Genomic DNA, 12,710 nt, shown 5'->3' with positions numbered 1-12,710 from the left:
TACCCAGTTCTCGCCAGTCCGGTGTTTCTGGGTCTCCACTCTTCCTGGAAATATCTTCTTTAATCACTCATGGGGTTGAATATTTGCTATAATCTCACAACTAAACTTAAGTTATTTAATATTTAAAAATATATTCTAGATCTAAAAATAGCTTTAAGATGATATAAAAGTTAAAATCAAAGATAATTGAAATATGAAATCATAAACTCATTGTATTATGATAAATGACAAAATATTTTTGTCTAAATTGCAAAACATAATAGTCTAAACATTATATGTATTTATCATTTCTTATAACTTTTATAACTATTATAATTATATTCAGTATATACCTGAGGATAAAGGAGACTTCTATTGGACTTAAAGAGCAATTGTTGAAGTTTAGTCTTGCTGTCATTTGTAATGCTAAGCAAAATCTGCCAACACCTAGAGTCTATGTGTTAATCTGTGACTCTGCCCTCAATTCTTGTCAAACTGGTTTACAACAATACTAACAGATAATAATAGCTTGGCAGAGGAGACACATGTTGAGATTTCCTAGGCTTGGGGTCTGAGAAGAACCCACAAGAAAGAAGTAGGGTTAGTAGGGTTGCACCCTCATAGAAACAAGGGTATAATGATGGGATAGGGAGTTTCTGGAGGGAAAACAAGGAAAGAAGACAGTATTTGAAATGTAAATAAAGAAAATATTCAATAAAAAAAAGAAGAAGATGAAGGAGACAAAAGAAGACCCCATGGGTTACGTGAGCCATAAAACATGGCTCTGAGGACTGGCCAAATAAAGTTAAGAGTGCCCCAGAAAAAAACAGTAAATAATAATTCAGAGTTATTGAGAAGAATGTATATTATAATGACACAGAGAGTAGATAGTTGCCAAGATCTTGTGCTATTTAAGGCTTATTATAAATATAAAAGTTATAGGTGTCTTTTTTCAAATTTAATTTATTTTTTCTTTTCTTTATTTTTTATTATTTTATGGGATATTCTCTGTATTTAATTACATTGGTTATCCTCTTCTTCTCCCATTCCCATTCCCCTTACCCCCCACTTGCTTCCATAAAGGTGCTCCCTCTTCCAATCACCCTCTCCAACTCAGTGCCTTGGCATTCCCTTACACTAGGAAAATGTGCCTTCACTGGACCTAAGGTCTCTTCTCTCATTGATGCCAGACAATGCTATCCTATGCTACATATGCAACTGGAGCCATGGGTTTCTCCATGTGTGCTCAGTGGTTAATATTTTAGTCCATGGGAGGTGTGGAGGATTTGGTTGGTTGATAATGTCATTCTTCCTATGAGGTTGCAAACCCTTTCAGCTCCTTCAGTCCTTTCTCTAGCTTCTTCAATGGGGTCCTCGTGTTCAGTTTGATGGTTAGCTGCAAGCACCCTCAGCTGTATTTGTATTACTCTGGCAGAGCCTCACATGAGACATCCCTATCTTGTTCCTGCCAGTAAATACTTTTTGGGATCAGTCATAGTGCTTGGGTTTGGTGCTAAAAATGGGGTTTATCCCCGGTGAGGCAGTCTTTGATTAATCTTTTCTTCAATACATGCTCCCCTATTTGACATTGTATTTCCTCCCATGAGTGTTTTGTTCTCTCTTCTAAGAAGGACTGAGACATCTGCATTCTGACTTTCCTTCTTTTTGAGCTCCAGAAGGTCTGTGAATTGTTTCTTGGGTATTCAGAGCTTTTTTGTTGATAGTATCCACTTATCAGTGAGTACATACCGTATGTGTTCTTTTGTGACTGGGTTACGCCACTCAGGATGATAGTTTCTGGTTCCATCAGTTTGTCTAGGAATTTCATAAAGTCATTGTTTCTCATAGCTGAGTAGTACTTAGTCATCAGGGAAATGCAAATCAAAACAAGCCTGAGATCCTACCTCACAGCAGTCGGAATGGTTAAGATCAAAAACTCAGGTGACAGCAGATGCTGGCAAAGATATGAAGAAAGAGGAACACTTCTCCACTGTTGGTGGAATTGCAAGCTGATACAACCAATCTGGAAATCAGTCTGGCGTTTCCTCAGATAAGTGGACATAGTACTACCTGAAGACCCAGCTATACTACTCCTGGGTATATACTCAAAAGTGGCTCCAACATATAACAAGGACACATGCTCCACCACATTTATAGCAGCCTTACTCATAATAGCCAGAGGCTGAAAAGAACCAAGATGTCCTTCAACAGAGAAATGGATACAGAAATTGCTACACATTTACACAATGGATTACTACTCAGCAATCAGAAACAATGACTTTTCTAGGCAAATGGATGTAACTAGAAACTAATTTTTTTTACTTATTCACTTTGCATTCCATTAGCTGCCCCTCTCTTGGTCACCCCTTCCCACAGTCCTTTCCCTCTTTTTTTCTCCTCTGAGTGGGTTTTCCCCATCTCTATACTCTCACGGTTGCAGTTTAAGTCTTTGTGAGACTAGGCTCTTCTCCCATTGAGGCGATACAAGACAGCACAGCAAAAGAACATATCCTACATACAGGCAACAGCTTTTGGGATAGTTATCATTCCAGTTTTTCGGGATCCACATGAAGTTTATGCTGTTTATCTGTTCCATGTGTATGGGAGGGCTAGGGCTTGCCCACAAATGTTCTTTGGTTTGTGGTTCAGACTATGAGATCCCAAAGCGTCCATGTTACTTGACTCTGTTGGTCTTCCTGTGAAGTTCCTATCCCTTTCAATCCAACAATGCTTCCTTCTATTCTTTCATGAGCGTTCCCAAAAATACCAACCCACTGTTTGGCTGTGGATATCTGTATCTGCTTGAGTCAGCTGCTGAGTGAAACCTCTCAGAGGATAACTGGCTCCTTTCTCTAAGCCTTCCAGAATATCATTAATAGTAGGGATATGTGCTTGCCCATATGGGCCTCAAGTTGGGCAGGTTATTGGTTGGCTATCCTTTCAGTTTCTGCTCTATCCCAAGTGTCTGCAGTTTTTGTAGACAGGATAAATTTTGGGTTGAAAGGATTTGTGGATGGGTTGTTGTTTCTAACACTCTACTGTGTTTCCTGCATGGTGCAGGAGGTGACCTCTTCATGTTCCATTTCACCAATGCTGTGAGTCACTGCAAAAGTCACATGTGTCTTGTCTTTTATCTGAGAACAAATGGTCGAAGGCAGGATAGAAACCCCTGATCAGGATTAAATATTTCTTCAACAACTGTTTAACCATATCTATTATACTTGATCAGGTGAAGAAAATTCATAATCACTAAGTGAAATGTGGAGAAGAGAAACCCGATCTTTAGATAAAATTGCTAATAATATAAAAGGCAAAAAAAAAAAAAAACCCAGCAATTTTTAAAAATATTTATGTTTTTCTCATGGGTGTATGTCAAAAATTTGAGAAATATTCCATATTTCTATATTTTGTCAGTGTCATGTAATAAGATACCGTGAATTAATTACTGTTCTTTTCTGTACAATAACTGTATATAAGACATGACAAACTGGAGAACAACACAGGTTACTGGCAAAGGGATTGAGATTACAAGCAAAGAGTGAGAAATTTCAATGAAACAAGACAGCTTTGTACATATAATTGATCATACAAAGGGGTGACTACAGATGATAAAATACCTTCTATTATTGTGACCCATAGGAAGAACAACAATACCAACCAACAAGATCACCCAGAGCTCCCAGGGACTAAACAACCAACCAAAGAGTATACATGGAGACACCCATGGCTCCAGTTGCAGATGTAGCAGAGGACTGGGTTATCTGGCATCAGTGGGAAGGAATGCCCTAGGTCCTTAAAAGGTTCGATGCCCTATCATAGAGAAATTCTAGGGAGGTGAAGCAGGAGTGTGGAGACTGGAGGGGAGCATCCTCATAGAAGCAGGGGGAAGAAGGATGGGATAAGAGATTTGTGAAGGGAAAACTGAAAAGGGGGATAAGATTTAAAGTGTAAATTAATAAAATAACCAATAAAAATTTTTAAAAAAAGAAAAAAATGCTAACAGATGTAAAGTGTTTTCAACAAATAGGAAATTATAAAAATTTCAAGTTCTAATGAAAGCTTAGTTCCTATATTTAGTCATAGCACAACATAATTTTTAGTAATCTTATAGATAATATGCATAACTTCATCTGTGAAAATAGAATAATAATAAAATACAAATTTACTTAAAACTATCCAAAATTCTACAGTAACTGAAGGAATAGCATTATGCATATATTTACCTTAGAATAAAAATTATTCCTAAACTATATTAGATATTACATATAGTTACAATTTTTTAATCAAGTCACTTTATTCATGCTAATAATTGATAAATTAACAGTGTATATGTACATAGCATTTCACTTTAACTGTGTATTAGAGAGAAATTTTCTCATATGAATCAGGTGTTTATTTTACACAAAAAAGAATGAACCACACAAAGTACACATATATGCGATCAATTGCATATGTGCACCTATTCTCCTGTTTGATGATTTTTGCAACACAGACAAACACCAGAGTTTAAAAAAAATCTTCACAGCCATTTAAACTTTGATTCATAAATCTCAATATATAAACATATATTCCGTCATTGAGAAAATTACATGAACAGAAAGCATAATTGCAAAAAAAGCTTGTGAGACTTTTTTTATGTATAAGTATAATTAAATGAGAAACAATAAGTCCATCTTTGGAAAACATTATTTTTTTAAATTTGCATTATTTGACAACATATGTACATATAGAGATATGGAGAGTTATACACTATAACTTTTTACACACACACACTTTTTGACATAGCAAAATAAGAAACACATTTTATACCATCAAACTTAGTCACACTAACCACTATTTAGCATGTTGTTAAAACATCACTGTGGATTAATTCTACATACACATTGTCCTGGGTCCTGGAAGTTTTTCACAATGACTTAATTATGAGTATAAAGAAAGTCCTACAATAAAAACACAGATGATGTTGTCACCACCAATTGACAATGCCTTTCACATGTAGTAATTCCTATATTTCACTATATAAAATTATTAAGAACCTTCAGGGAAATATCAATTACAAACTTAATTACACATCAGTGAGGTTTTCATATTCTTTTATCTTAACAGATACATGTGATTACAATTTCTTATAATACACATTTTTTATTATACTTACATTTTTATTTGGTTTTTGTTTTGCTTTGGGGGATTGAGAGAGCAATTGGGAGAGACAGAACCTCATTCTGCAACCTATACTGTCATTTCTATCACAGGAATGCTCTTGTTTCAGGATTCCAGGTGTTATGTTGATACATAAGAGTCCTCATGTGTATGCTATTTTGACTTTCTAAAACTCTTTACTTGTGAAAATTGTGAATAAAAGAATAGTTGACAGATTATACAAACACAGCAGTTAGTGCTGCTTCACTTACTGAGGAAATCAAATGAAATATATTCATAATTATATCTGTTTCATCATTCCCTATTCAGTTTCTTTATTGCATGAGACATTAAGTTGTAAAAACAGGATATTCAGGAACTCAAAATTCTAGTATTGACATTTCCAGCAACTGGAATTTCAACAATGAGAAGGTTCAATAACAACCCCCCATCTCACCAATGGCTTTATTCTGGTAGGCTTTTCTGAATGGCCACGACTGGAAATGGATCTTCTTGTGGTGATCTCCATCTTCTATATAGTGACCCTCTTTGGGAACTCAGCTATTATCATTTTGTCTCGCCTTGATTCTAAACTTCACACCCCTATGTATTTCTTCCTGGCCAATATTTCTTTTTTGGATCTCTGCTATACCACTTCTACTGTCCCCCAGATGCTGAAAAATATACAGAGCCATGAGAGAAGCATCAGCTATGTTGGCTGCATAACACAACTGTTCATCTTCCTTAGCCTGGGTTCTACAGAATATGTACTTCTCTCCATCATGGCCTTTGATCGCTATGTGGCCATCTGCCAACCTTTGCGTTACACAGTAATCATGCACTCCCAACTGTGCCAACAGTTGGCAGCTGCATCCTGGATAACTGGTTTCAGTAACTCCTTGGGGCACACAGTGTTGACTTCTTTGTTACCACGTTGTGGCCAATACCAGGTAGAGAATTTTTTCTGTGAAGTATCTGCCATGCTTCAGTTATCATGTGTTGACACCTGGGTCAATGAGGTAGAGATGTATGCTGCAGTGGTTGTCATAAAAGTTATCCCTCTTGGTTTAATTCTTTTCTCTTACATCAACATTGTCAAAACAGTCATAAGGATACAATCTTCTGAAGATTGAAAGAAGGCATTTAACACATGTGAGTCTCATCTTCTGGTGGTTATAATGTTCTATGGGTCTGCCATCAGTGGATATGCATATATGGCACCCAAGAGCAGCTCAGCCAAACTGAAGGACAAACTTTTAGCACTGTTCTATGGAATTATGACCCCAATGCTGAACCCTCTTATTTATACTTTGAGAAATAAGGCTATCAAGGCAGCAGTGAAGAAGGTACTTGGAAGAGAACAAGAACAAGGATGGAAATTGGATTAGGTAAAAAGCACATCCCATAGCAATCCAACCCTTGGTTCCATAGCAGAATTGCTAACAGCTCTCATTGCTCCATCCAGAAAAACAAAGGCTGATTGTGATCACTTATTATTCAGTATATGCAATCAATGTAAGAGTCAATGTAATCATTGTTATGGTTCAATAGTTCAACAACTACAAAAATATTAATACAGACAGATTTGAGTAAATGCTAAATTTGTTGTCCTGGTTATTGATTTTTTTAAATATTCTTTCTTATTCCGTAATACATTAAGAGAAATGGAAGGGATATGTTAGAAATTTAAATAAAAACCCAAAGATATCTGCTTGAAATTTAGTCATTTTAAGCCATAAACAAAAGAGATGAAAATGTCATTTCCTCCTTTCAAATATTTTGCACATTATAAAGATAAATTTTTACATTTAATTTTACTTTTGATGAATGAAAGGTTGTGATAATGATCTGCATTGCTATGGAAGACAATAATGCAAAGAGAGCCCCCGCCCAATGCGTTTGAGTGTTTATGTTACTTGCAGTCTTCTTTAGAATATGTTTTTAATTTTAGATTGCAATGTTAATTAAATTTGCCTCCATTGTGATTTTTTTGGATGTAATGAACACAAAGTAATATACTGAAGAACATAATTGTGTATATATTCAAATGAATTGTGTTCTATTTCTTGATAACAGATAAAAACTATCAATGTAGTAAATAACCATTACAATATTTGTTATTCAATAATGTCATGGATATTATTAGGTTTACTTTATTGTCCTGTTTCTTTGCGGAGATATTCATTTATTTTATTTACAGAAAAGGTTTAAAATTTGTTATTAAGTTTGTTTATATAATGTATTTTCAGTATATTTTGATCATATTCTTTGCCCTGTCCCAAATTTTTCTATATCATTTCTACTTTCTTGCCAACCCAACTTCATTTTCTTCCTTTATCTAAAATAAAAAACAAGCAAGAAAAACAACAAAAACACGAAAAAATAAATAAAAATCAAAACAGGTGAGCTACAAGAGCAGATTCAGTAAGACTGAAAACCAAAGCAAAATCGCATGTGTGCATACCGACACACACACCAACAGGGAGTCTGTTTTGTGGTAGGTCTACCCTGGAGCATGATTATACACCCAGCGGTAGCTACATGAGAGAAACCTACTTTCTCTTTTACAACAGGTATCAGTTGCAAACAAATTGTTGGTGGGCTTGGAACTTTGTGTCTACCTGTCTTTCTCACTGCTAGAATTTTGTCTAGTTTAAATCTGTTCAGGTTTTCTGCATGCTATCACAGTCTTTCTGTATATTGGGCCTTCGTATCTGTAGCACCTTGATATTCCTAAGCTATATAATTGCTCTAGCTAAGACTTCAAGCACGAACTAAAGAGGTACAGAGATAGTGGACCTTTTCTTGACCTGGTATTACTGGAAATCTTTTGAGCTTCTATCCATTTAGATTGGTGTTAGCTACAGACTTGGGGTATAATGCTATTATTATGTTACTTTTTATCGAACAACTTTATTTTTTAAAAAGAGATAAATGTACAGATTTTAAGCATTTTGCATAAAAGTATAAGAATACATTGTTGTCAGTGCTTATTTTTTTTTTAGAGGATTGATAGTGTGCATTAAGATCTTACTAGTTACAATGAGCATAAAGTACATGTAAAACAATATGTAACCTGGAATTAGTCAAAGTTTTCTTGGTGTGGAAAGATAAAGCATAATGGTTTTTTCTTTTCTTTTTTTTCTTGAACTTCATATAGTGTGTAAGTAGTTTCTGGGGGGTTCAGAGATTTCTGGGGTTAGTATCCAAATATCAGTGACTGCATATTTTGTCTGTTCTTTTGTGACTGGGTTATCTCACTCAAAATTATAGATGCATCCATTTTCTTAAGAATTTCATAAAGTCATTGTTTCTGATAGCTGAGTAGTACTCCATTGTGTAAATGTACCACAAGTTTGTCATCTACTAAAGGACATCTGGGTTCTTTCTAGCTTCTGACTAATATAAATAGGGATGCTATGAACATAATGGTACATGTGTCTTTATTGTATGTTTAGGTTCTCTGGAGTGTATGCCAAGAAGTGGAATAACTGGATCTTCAGGTAGTACTATGTATAATTTTCTGAGAAATCACCAGACTGATTTTCAGAGTGCTTGTACCAGTTTACAAACCCATCACCAGTGGAGAAGTATTTGTCATTCTCCACATCTTCACAAGCATCTACTGTCATTTGAATTTTTGATCTTAGCTAATCTGACTGATGTCACTGAGGGTTGTTTTGATTTGCATTTTTCTGATGGCTAAGGATGTCGAGCACTTCCTTAGATGCTACTCAGCCATTCGATATTACTCAATTGAGAACTTTTTGTTTAGCTCTGTACCCTACTTTTAATAGGATTGTTTGATTCTCTGGTGACTAGCTTCTTGAGTTCTTTGTATACCTTAGATATTAGGCGTCTATCTGATGTGGGGTTGGTAAAGTTTTTTTCCCACTCTGTTGGCCGCCATTTTGTTTTCTTGACAGTGTCCTTAGCCTTACAGAAACTTTACAATCTCATTAAGTCTCATTTGTCAATATTTGACTATAGAGGATGAGCCATTGGTGTTTTCTTTAGGAAATATTCTCCTGTGCCTATGTGTTCTAAGGTTTTCCCTACTTTCTCATCTCATAATTTCAGTGTATCTGGTTTAATGTGGAGATCTTTGATCCACTTGCACTAGAGCTTTGTATAAGCAGATATAATAAAGGGTCTATTTTCATTCTTCTGCATGCTGAGTGCCAGTTGGACCAATACCATTTGTTGAATAGGCTGTCCTTTTTCCATTGAATATTTACAGCTCCTTTTTCAAAAATCAAGTGACCATGTAGGTGAGGGCTAATTTCAGGATCTTTTATTCTATTTCGTTGATCCACTTGCTTATCTCTGTACCAGTACCATGCAGTTTTTAGCACAATTTCCTTGTAATATAGCTTGGGGTAACAGATAGTGATTCCCGCAGATGTTTTCTTGTTGCTGAGGATGGATTTTGCTATTCTAGGACTTTTGTTATTCCAGATGAAATTGCACATTGCTCTTTCCAAATCTATAAAGAATTGGGTTCAAATTTTGATGGGAATTTCATTGAATCTGTAGATTGCTTTTGGTATGATGGCCATTTTTAAAATGTTGATTCTTCCAATCCATGAGCATGGGAGATCTTTCCATTTTCCGAGATCTTCCTCGATTTCCTTCTTTAGACGTTTAAAGTTCTTGTCATGCAGGTCCTTCACTTGCTTAGTTAGAGTCACACCAAGGTATTTCATATTTTTGTGACTATTGTGAGGGGTATCTTTTTCCCAATTTCTTTTTCTACATGTTTGTCCTTTGTATATAGGAAGGCTACTGATTTGTTTGAGTTAATTTTATATCCAGCCACTTTGCTGAACTTATCAGCTGTAAAAATTCTCCAGTGGAATTTGTGGGGTTACTTAAGTATACTATCATGTCATCTGCAAGTAGTGATGTTTTTACTTCTTCCTTTCCAATTTGTATCCCTTTGATTTCCTTTTGCTGTCTAATTGCTCTGGCCAGGACTTCTAGTACTATGTTGAATAGGTGGGGGGAGAGTGAGCAGCCTTGTCGAGTCTCTGATTTTAGTGGGATTGCTTCAAGTTTCCCACTATTAAGTTTGATGTTGGTTGTTGGTTAGCTGTATAGTGCTTTTATTATGTTTAGGTATGGACCTTGGATTTCTATTCTTTATAAAACTTTTAACATGAAGGGGTGTTGAATATTGTCAAGTGCTTTCTCAGTATCTAGTGAGATGACCATGTGGTTTTTTTCTTTGAGTTTGTTTATATGTTTCTATTCCTATTATCCATAGGTTTGGTCTTCTCATTGTGTCCTGGATCTCCTCTACATTTTTGGTTAAGAGCTTTTTGGTTTTTGCATCTTCTCTGACTGTTTTGTCTATGGTTTCAATATTGTCTTCGGCCCCTGAGATTCTCTCTACCATTTTTTGTAGTCTGTTTGAAATGCTTGCATCTGTGACTCCTTATTTTTTTTTTTAGGATTTCTACTTATACAGTTGTCCCTTTTAGTGTTTTCTTTATTGTGTCCATTTCCGTTTTAAATTTCTTTTTCATTTCCTCATTTCTTTGTTTCTGTTTTCTTCTATTTCTTTGAGTTCTTTGAGTTTTTTTCTTGTTTCTTTTTTAAAAGCTTCTAATTCTTTATGCTTTTCCTCCCGTTCTTGTTTAAGGATCTCTATCATCATCTTGAGTTAGGATTTTGTGTTTGTGTCTTCTTTTTCTGGAGTATTTGGCATTCTGCTGTTCACTGTGATAGGAGAGCTGGGTTCTAATGTTTCCAGGTTGTCTTGGTTTCCTTGGGGTACACTCTTTTTCTTTCCTCTTGGCATCTTATTTTCAGTGATTGGTTCTCCCCTTTCCCTTGTAACTGGCCTGTGTCTCTGGATCTCTGCTGTTCCTGGTGGCAGATGGTTCTGCACCCAAAAGCCAGCAGCTGGGAACAGATCACCCAATGCTGGGTTCCTGGTTCCTGGATCAGGCAGGGCAGGGGCACACTTTCCTTGTGTGCTTGGTAGAGATCTCTTTGACCCCTAGCTAGTCGGAACCCCTTCACACCAGGCTTGTGTCTCTGGGTCTCCGCTGGTCCTGGTGGCATATGATCCAAGCCGTATTCTGTGCCCCCAATGCCATTGGCTGTGAAAAGAGGGCCCAATGCTGGGTTCCTGGTTTCTGTATCAGGCAGGGCAGGGGCGCGCTTTCCGTGCGCACTTGGCAGAGATCTTTCTGCCCCCTAGCTAGTTGGAACTGCTTCTTACCAAGCCTGTATCTCTGGGTCTCCTGAATTAAATTTATTAACATCCATTTTCTTCAGGTCTTTTGTTTTCTTTATTTGCTTGTCTGCTTTTTGTAGGCACTTAGTGCTATTATTTCGCCTCTTAGAATTTTCTTCCTCATGTCCCATATATATGGCTATGTTTTGTTTTCAATTTATTTAATTTCAAAAGGCTTCTAATTTCCTTGATGATTTCAGTCTTGACCTAATTTTTATTCAGTAATAAATTGTTCAGATTCCATATGTGTGTATACTTGCTGTCATTTCTATTGTTGTTGATATCAGCTTTAATCTACAATGGCCAGATAGGATTCAGGGTATTATTTTAATTTTTCTTATATTTCTTAAGACTTGCTTTGTGTTCTAATATGTAATAAAATTTGGAGAAATGTCTGAGGCTTCTGAGATGAAAGGATACCTAGTGTCTGAGTGTAGATATCTGGTGAATCGATTTGACCCAGGATCTTACTTAATTTCAGCATTTGTCTTTCATTTTGGTCTGGATGACCTGTCTACTGGTAAAAGTGGGGTAGCAAAGCAATATGATTTCACTATGTGAGGATCAATATGTGATTTTTGCTGTTGTGTTTTTTATGGATTTGGATGCCATCATTTTTTGTACATATATATTAAGAAATGAAGCATCCAAGAAATGTTAAACATCCTTAGTCATTAGAAAAATTCAAATCAAAACAACCCTGAGATTCTATCTCATATCAGACAGGGTGGCTAAGATAAAAAACTCAGGTGCCAGCAGGTGCTGGTAAGGATGTAGAAAAAGAGGAATATTTCTCCATTGTTTGTGGGATGGCAAGCTGGTACAATGACTCTGAAAAATTAGTCTGGTGATTCCTCAGAAAATTGGACATAGTACTACCTGAGGACTGAGCTATACTGCTCCTTATCATATTCCCAAAATGTGCTACAACATGTAAGAAGGACACATGTTTCACTTTGTTCATATCAGCTTTATTTATAATCGCCAGAAGCTGGAAAGAACCCAGATGTCCTTTTGACAGAGGAATGGATACAGAATATTTGGTGAATTGAAACAATGGATTATTACTCTGCTATTAAAAACAATGACTTTATGAAATTTTTAGGCAAATGGATGGAACTAGGACTATCATCCTGAGTGAGGTAACTAAACCAAAATAGAACACATATAGTATGTATCCACTGATAAGTGGACATTAGTCCAAAAGCTTGGAATACACAAGACACAATTCATTGACCATATGTTTCTCAAGAATTTGGAAGACCAAAGAGTGGATTCTTCAGTGTTTCCTAAAAAGGGAACAAAATATTTACTGGAGAAAATACAGAGACAAAGTGTGAATCAGGAA

The 12,710-nt window shown here is 36.0% G+C and overlaps 1 pseudogene across 1 annotated transcript; it reads left to right on the top strand.

Annotated features, from left to right (window-relative positions):
- The first annotated feature begins 5,542 nt into the window (after window positions 1–5,542).
- On the top strand, window positions 5,543–6,506 carry LOC308436698 (olfactory receptor 2B6-like; annotated as a pseudogene). The gene has a single exon. The product of its transcript is annotated as an olfactory receptor 2B6-like (transcript).
- Window positions 6,507–12,710: the final 6,204 nt, after the last annotated feature.

Source organism: Micromys minutus, assembly GCF_963924665.1.
Source record: "Micromys minutus genome assembly, chromosome: 25".
NCBI classification, from domain to species: Eukaryota; Metazoa; Chordata; class Mammalia; order Rodentia; family Muridae; genus Micromys; species Micromys minutus.
The sequence above is the reverse complement of the archived record's forward strand: the minus strand, read 5'-3'. Positions and strand labels throughout refer to the sequence as shown.